The sequence below is a fragment of the Falco rusticolus genome, chromosome 9 (genome assembly GCF_015220075.1).
Source record: "Falco rusticolus isolate bFalRus1 chromosome 9, bFalRus1.pri, whole genome shotgun sequence".
NCBI classification, from domain to species: Eukaryota; Metazoa; Chordata; class Aves; order Falconiformes; family Falconidae; genus Falco; species Falco rusticolus.
In genome coordinates, this window is record NC_051195.1 from 5,551,917 (window position 1) to 5,560,381 (window position 8,465).

Below are 8,465 nucleotides of genomic sequence, written 5' to 3' on the forward strand. Positions count from 1 at the left end.
AGGAAACACTGGGGCATGACTGACTCAAGGAGGTGGAAGAAGATGAGTATGTGTCACATAGCTTGGAACCATGCTTCACCACCTACGCCCAAACCCAAACCAGGATCCATATTGGAGGAATTGGTCCAATTTATTAGTAATTTAAAATTCTCAGATGACTTCTGGCTAAGCGTTTGCTTTGGCAAAATAACTGCAATCTCATTGCTTTGAACTTCTAGCAAAAAGACAAGTTTCTTTTTAAATGAGGAAGGGGTAGCTCTAGGCACTTTGTTTTCCCGCTGTGAAGCAGACAGCGTGTAATCTATACCTGAAATCTTAGTTTTGCAGACAAGGTGAAAAGAAGCATGTTTAAATTCTGAGTAACTACTCAAAAGTCCTGACACAGATGCACACAGAGGAACCACAGACGATGTCTCAAATAACTTCGCAAAAGCTACGCAAGCGATTCACAGGTCTTCACAGGAACTTGGTATTTTGCTGGGGAGCATAATCTTTTCTAATACTGTTAATTTTAATAAGCCCTTTCTTGTCTGGTGGTTAGACCACAGGTCTACAAGTCATAACACAGGCGTGCTGTTCCTGCCCTTCGTTAGCCTTCTGTCTCACCTCAAGCAAGACACATTGTTACATTTCTCTGAACCTTTAGCTCTAAAACTATAAAATATTTGCCCATCTCTATTGCTCAACTGAAACAACATTTGCAGAGCACTTTGGGTTGTCAGAGGAGAGACATTATTTATTAGTGTAATTTCTGATTTCAGTTACACCCACGCAACCTGCTTGTTCATGTGGAACAGCGTCATTTCTCTGACTTCCTTTCTGTGCACAGGCTTGGTGTTATCTGCATTAGGAAGTATGATTAAGGAAAGAAGTATGCTTCTTTTTGAAGTTTTTTAGATATATCTACTTAGCATGTGTTTTTCCTTTCACAGAAGTAATTTTCCTTTTTCTAAGCTGAAAACCTTGCTTTCGGTGAGTTGTGTTCCTGAGATAACCAACTAGCATTTTCCATGAAGGCTTGAGTCCGTGTGCCACCAACAGTTTCTTTGAAGTGCTAAGCATCTCCTTTTGACACCAATGTCAGTAAAAATTAAGGGAACTCAAGCACTCCAGAACTGAACCTTGGGTGGAGCGATTCTTGTGGAGGCTGTACATGCTCAGGCATCCCTTGCAGAAGGCACTAGTATTGATGTACAAAGTATATTATTTGCAGAATCTGTGTCAACCCTCTAGCTAACCATGACCCTTGAAACACCCTGCAGCTTCTAGAAAAAGCCAAGTTAGCTAATGGTCATATGTAGACTTGAGGATCGATGGGCAAAGGCTGAAGAAGCAAGTCTAGCAAAAAACCACGTCAGCAGCCTGTTGAATCAGCTCTTTAAACAAACTCCTGGATGTCAATGTAGGGTTTTGAAGTCTTAGGTGCTGACAGGCCCTTGTGTTTGCCTACTAATGGCAAAGGCATTGTATTTGTCATCAACTGAACAGCAATAACTGGAGACAGCATTTTTGTCACAGACTCAATAGGTGTTGCAACAAGCCTGACATTTCTCTGGTACTCCGTGTCTGCCACCACGTTTTAAAATCTACGGACTATGCCTTATTTATTTTTTTTTTTCTTCTGTTTCATGTCAGAGTCCAAGCTCTTTTACATGCAGTAAGCACTTGCTTGCCACAAATACCACATCAGTGTTTAGACATAGCAAGAATAGCTGCAGTAGATTTCATCCTTTTCCAAATGCCTTTTGCAAGAGGATTGTGTCACGCTGGATTTTGGGTGAGCTGATCAGTATCCATCTGTGTGTCTGGCTCTCGGAAGAGGCAATGAATAAAATTCAGGCAAAAATCTGTAATGCATGTGGGAAGACCAACTGCTAAATATTGTTTGTGTCAACTGGTAATTGCAATTTAGGTTGGGAGACTGTAGCCCCTGGTTACATGTGGATGTTTTCAGGTATAAACAGAGATAGTTTTCCAAGGTATTTTCAGCAGGGGTGAAAATACTGAGTTCCATGCCAAACTTTGCACAATGCGTTTGATTTCCCTACCAGTTTTGCTGTTAGTTCAAATTAATGGCATGTTGTAGAGTTTTGACCCAGGATCGTGGGGTTCTGCAAAACTGCTACATGTAGGTTAAAGAAGAAAGTGGTTCTGTGAAAAGTAAAGAGATTCCCTCATAGGGACGACCAACCCGGCCAGCAGCGCTGGAAAACACATTGGAGAGGACCAGGCAAACACTTTCTCTGCCACCCTGAATGAGAGATGTACATTCCAAACTTGGACACCTCACTGGTCTTTGCAGCGCTCGTACCACGCCCAGACTTGGCCCTGCAAATGCAAATTATTAAATCTTTGGGTAAGAAGGAAGATCAGCTTTGGTTCAAAACATGTCTCCTCCACGCTGCTTTGGTGTTCAGTTCTGAAGGCACCTTTTGAACTACTCCTGTGCCAGCCCAACCCTGTAAGCACAACATTTGTCTCGTTGAGGGTTGAGACTGAGCCTGGTTAAGTGGCGGCAGCTCTGGAAACCCCCAAGCAGCAGCAGGCTGGCAGCACAACCTGTGTGCTGCAAAAAAACCCAAAAAAACCCACAACAAAAACCCAACAAAACCTATTCACCACCATCACCGATATTATTAATCAGCCCACAGTTTGCTCAGACAGGAAATTGTTACTGACCACTTTAATTTTACTAAACAAATGAAACCACCCCATTACTCATTCAAATCTAATAAACCGCAGAACACAGAGGAGGAAGTGAGCACTTTAAAATGGCTTGGAGAAAAGTTCTCACTTTATTTTGACATTTAATTAAAGCCAGACTTTTTACAGGAAGGGGAATAATTAAATGGCAACAACATGTGTACTGTGATAATCGTCTCCATTGTCATCTCAACATGCAACTTGCTACTGAAAGCAGAGGGACTTTCTGTGCTGCTCTTTATGTTCCTAGAGCATTATCTGCTCCTCAGGAAGAAAATAATTAAAAAATACATTGACTACCAGGATGGATCTCTCTGTCATGCCCTGTTGGGTGATACTGGGCTTTGTTAGAAAGGAGCCGATGAAATAGATTTCCTGACGCTTAATATCTGCAGATGTTCAGAAATCGACTTCCTGAAGATGAGCCCTGCAAAACACCTGACAACCAGCTGTTTTGTCAATGCCTTGGCATTTCCTCATCATCAAGTGTTTAAAATATCAACAAAATATCATTGCAGCTTTAATATTTGCAGTTCTAAAACTGGTTCAATATGTGATATGATTTGTATGCATATGTAAATATTGTCTTTGCAGTCAGATGGCAGAAAAAGCATGAACATACTTGTACCACAGAGAGTGTTTGCTGTAATTGTTTGCCTTTCTTCTCAACATCAAATTACTACTTTAAATGAAGGTAATTTCACAAACAAGCAGAAACACCATTTTTGCTATGGGAATTCTTACTCCAGTGTAAAAGCTGTATGATGAAGCTTCATGTTTAATTGCTTTTATCTGAGAGTTCATAAATGTGAATTATTCCTTTGTGGAATTTTGGTTTCTAAAAGATGGTCAAAGAAGAAAAACACTGGTACCAGATAATCTCATTAAAGGGCAAATATCACAATGAAATTAACATGCAACAGGTTTTTGTAGCACTGGAAAGGCCATGAAAACATTTTCAAGTATATATGAGCGTTCCTGTCTGTACAACACATGCTCTTTGGGACTGTTGGCATATGGCTCATTCATGCTTGGGGTGACAGATGCTGTTTGCTGGAAGGTCCTTGCCCATTTGGAGCTGATGCTACACCTGCTTTGCTGTCGACAATCTACTGTAGCCTTAATCCAACGCACGCAGGAGGAAAATCTACAGGAAGCTGAAAATTAAAAGGAATTCTATGAATTATATTGCCTATAAAAGAAGCCTGCATGCTTAGTAAAATCCATGTTCAGTCACCACCAGAATGAACTAGTGTTCGATAAAAGAAATGGATTTTGTTACCATGCATCGGTCCCATGCATGGACCACGTTATCCGCACAGTGCTGGCATGGAGATGGCCCCTCTTCCCTTCCTCATCACAGATGTGCTGCAAAATCGGGTGCTATCCACTCTGCTTCCCATTCTTCAAAATATTCTGCCTACCACTTTAGTTAGTCTTACTTAATTTGTTTTGCTATTTGGAAGGAGTTACAGATTTGACATCCTAGAAAACAGCTGTCATTTTTACAGGAAAAAACTATGTGATTCATAATTTTCCAGAAATATGCACATTACACATGTAGCATATTGGCACCTTCTGAAAAACACGCTAAAACTTGAGACTTGTACCATATTGTTTCTGTTTCTGTGCTTTACGTACCTGTTCAAAGACCACACCGAACCTCACAGCTCGCAAGGAAAAATCTTTGCCGTCTCTTGTGCCATCAGCATTCTCCAGCTGAAAGGAAAGTAGTTGCACCTGTGGTGAAAATTTATTAAATCAATTACTGCTTATGACAAAGTCTTTGTCTTTAATTAGGAATCGTTTAACTTGGACAGGGAGCTCAGGGAGCTCAAGGACAACTTCAATGAGCAGGTAGTGTTTGTCCTGAGCTCCCTGAACAAGCCAGATACGAGCAGGACTGTCCAGACAATAAATACTGTGTGCAGCTGCGTCATGGTGTAACGCCACTGCGCTCAGGCGTCTGGCCCATGTCCCTGGCGTGTGTGAACCTTGCAAATCATGAGACAGTGCACGCCTGCACTTAGCTTAAACTTAAAAGCTTACATACACTGCGTGTGCAAACTATTTTTGCTTTTCACTGAGTATAAAGGCAGGCAAGCTCCAGGGCTGGGCCAGAAGCCTCACCTACGGGTGGATGCACCGCACGGGAATTTTCCCAGTTACCAAGAGACTCCTGGTGCTGGCTGCAATGGGGCTTCCCAGCCAAAGGGTGGGCCGGGGTGACGGTAAGGATGTAACTGGTGAGGTATCCTTTTCTAAGTCTCTGGAACGCTTCACAGTAATGATTTGATGCTTTGTTCCTATAGCTCTTTTATCATATTGTGCATAGTAACTAGTGCTGTTTCTTTTTATCATATTGCATGCTTTTTTCATGTATTATATTGTAATAAAATAAACTGCATTTATTCTTATATTTGATTTGGAATTCATTTTGGCTTGGTATCCAGTCAATCAGCAAAACAGCACCTTAGGAAGAAAATGATTCTAAATGGTGCCATTTTGTAATGGCATTTTCCAGTGGCACAGAGGACTGTGGAAGGCCCAAAGAGATGGAGTATTGGGAGCTGTAGGACAGAGCTTTTTGCTAAGCCAGAACATGCAAAGGAAATTCATAATGTAATTCTGATTCAGTGTTGAATTTCAGTAATTACTTTCTACTTGGGGTTTTTTTTTCCTTACCTTTTTAAAAGCAGCTTCCTCAACTGACTTCATCAGGAGCCATGGAGTAAAATGCTGTGATGAAACCAGACTGTCGTGACAAGGATCCTGAGGGAGGTTGGCAAGAAATGCAATGGAAAGGTGTCATGGCCAAGCCGACCCTCAGCTCCATCTTTCCTTCTTGTCATTTTGAGAGGTGAGCTTTCACATGTTATACAGAATAGAAAAAACTCATAGATACTTGAAAAAATATTATTAAACACAGTGAGCATTTCATAAGATGCCAGGGAGCACACTCCTTTTCAGGAGGGATAGCTGGGTGTTGTGAATAATGCACTCTTCAGAAACCTCCAAAAAGTCAAAAAAATATTTATGAAGTGCATGTAAGGATAACAGTAGTCTATCCGCTAAGCTAAAAACGCCTTTCTGTCCTCTACTTTTTAGCATCATTTACAGCGTACCTTATATCGCAAGGTGTACCGCCAAAGCTATTCTATACATGCGACAGGGAACCAACCGCTTTGCAGTTCAGAGGTTGTTTCTAATACCCTTCCTCTGGCCCAGGTCTGACTAGGACTTCAAGACATTTTGTAAGGATGCGGTACAAAACGAAGTAATCTGAGTTTCAAGGAATAACCTCCAACATGTTCTATTTCTGTTCTGCAAATGATTCTTCCATCTCACTGCGCGGCAATGCTTGGCTAGGACCCTGCCAGCAGAGGAATCTCCTGCAAGCCCTCCGGATGCAAGACTGCTTCAAGAGCTGCCTGTCCAGCTCAATGCCACCCTAACGCCCTGTGTTCCTATGCACGGTATTATTAAGACAGTGGTATTTCCTGCTCTGAAGCTGTACATTCCTATCACTTCCTCTGAAAGAATAACTTTGGAGTAAGTAAATAGCAGCCTTCAAAGGGAGGTTCCACTGCAGAACTATTTAGCCTGGCTTGCCGCAGCTCTGGAAGTCCCCGAGCATGCAGAGCCACTGAAGCGGTTTCTCACCAGTTTTTTCCTACAGATCCCAATCCAGCCATGCTTCCAGCAAAGGAGGAGGGGGGAGGCCCTGGCCAGGGCTAGTTTTCCCCTGTGCACACTTTTTTGCCACCCCTGGGCTGCAGGAGGCTTGGGGAGTATGAGTTCCCTGCGAGGGCTCCCCAGCAGCGCAGGTAGAAGTCTTACCAACAAAAAAACCTCATTATACAAGTGCTGAGAGTCCTCCTCCTCTCCTATCATCATCTCAGCAGTTTTAAGAAGTGATGGTATAACCTTGTTATAACCAAAAAACCCCACCAAGCCCCCACTTTCAGAGCATTTTCAGAATCCTTTCCAGTGTACCTCATCCTTTATGTTTGCTCAAACAACTGTTTAAACAGTTTGTGTTTGCTTAAGCAACTAGCTTTATATCCTGGCTCAGTAAATAAACCCATAACTCCATGCTTTCCTACAGTTACTTCTGCCCTGATTATTGCAAAACAAACAGGAGAAAATTATACAAAGAAAATGGTATCTTTAATGAAAAAGATCAGAAATTATAGATCTGGTTTGATGTATGCAAACACACAGCCAGCCGTGGCTGCTTAGTGCCAGGATGTAGGTTTAGAAGCATCATCTCCAAGCAAAATTATGTTAAAGCAAAAATTTTAGGTAGGCTACATAAAATATGTATCCAGAAAGCCTGTGGGTTAGATTTTACTGAGCTTTGGCTGGAGTTGCTGGATTGAAGAACTGTGTCTCCTCCGGCTTAGACATTACATAGCAGAGCTCATAAGTTTTCATCTGTTCTGAAATACAATTTTGCAGTAAATACCAGTTCTAACTACTATATACAAAGGATTTTTTAAAAAATAGACTTTTACATTGTCCACTCGTGTTCAGAGTAGGTAAGAGTTTGGAAGGAGGGTGTCCCCCTGCCCAGGAGAGAGGTACTGATAGGAGCTGGGCTGCACACAGACCTAGTACTGTCACTTCAAATCTTTATCTGAAAATAGGAGCCAGTAAGGTTTAAATCACAAACACATGATAAAACGTACTTGAAATGAGTCCATGTAAATGAAGGGATTGAAAAACAGCTATATATCTCCGTCCTATTTCCCTTTCCAGGAAGGAACATCTCTTGGGTAATCTAAAAACAAAACAAAGTAGCAGAAAACTTTACTTAACCTCAAGCTAATTTCCTATCCGGACTAAATTTAGCTGTTCAGATTTTGTTTGGTGTATGTGCCTCCCAATGTACTGACTTTTGGAGGGATGTTTGCCATTTGCCTAAAGCAACTGTTGTAGCACTCTTGTTATAACTGGCTGATTTAATTTCACGTCTTAGCATTAATTTTTAACATGAAATGTCACTTCATGTTTGGAGACGGCAGTGTTGGAGTGGCAGCAGGAGTCTGGTAGAGCTGATGGCTGAATTTTGCTCGCTGGAAAAGCCCAACCACCCACATAGTGAAGAGCTGCTGGGAACTGCCTTCCACTGACTTCTGCCTCTCAAAGAGCAGGCGAGGGAGAGAGCAAGAGGATAAAAACATTATCATAAAAGCTTCTCCACGCTTATTTTGAAACAGACGGTCATTAATTCAAGGAAGATCAAGTCAGGGACCAGCCCAAAACACTTAGATTATTTTTCCATGAGTCAAGAGTTATACTCAAAACAAAAATTAGCCTACAAATACCAAGGCCACGCTGGTGCACTAAGCATTTCCCAGCACAGGTCACGGCTGCCAGCCTCCTGCTACAGAAAAAAAATGATCTGAGAAATGGTTTGGAAAGTTTTTAAAACTTTATTCATCCCATCTGTCTTTGCCTTTCTAAAACCTTTAAGGCCAGAAATTATTTGCACTGCTGTCAGCTCAAGGTGTATATATTCTGGAATGAGCATAAAGGAATGAGCATAAAGGGGTAACAAGTACATTTAGAAACCCTCTACAATTGAGAGCGAGTAGTTCTTCTGGATGGAAGAATTTGGGGAGGTTGGAGACCACAACAAAGTGCTGCTTCTCGTACCTAACTGAGAATTGCATTGTCTTCGTGGTGCAAGTCTTTCCAGGGTAAGAAGATACCAGGTTACCAAACTATCACCAAAACTATGACTAAGTAGTGACTGC

General features: G+C 41.7%; 1 long non-coding RNA gene across 1 annotated transcript; it reads right to left on the reverse strand.

Moving 5' to 3' along the window:
* Positions 1-2,772: 2,772 nt before the first annotated feature.
* Positions 2,773-5,612, reverse strand: LOC119153707. The gene is made up of 3 exons (XR_005106197.1): positions 5,389-5,612; positions 4,345-4,443; positions 2,773-3,860 (listed from the first exon to the last, which is right to left on the reverse strand). It is a non-coding gene; the product is annotated as an uncharacterized LOC119153707 (long non-coding RNA).
* Positions 5,613-8,465: the final 2,853 nt, after the last annotated feature.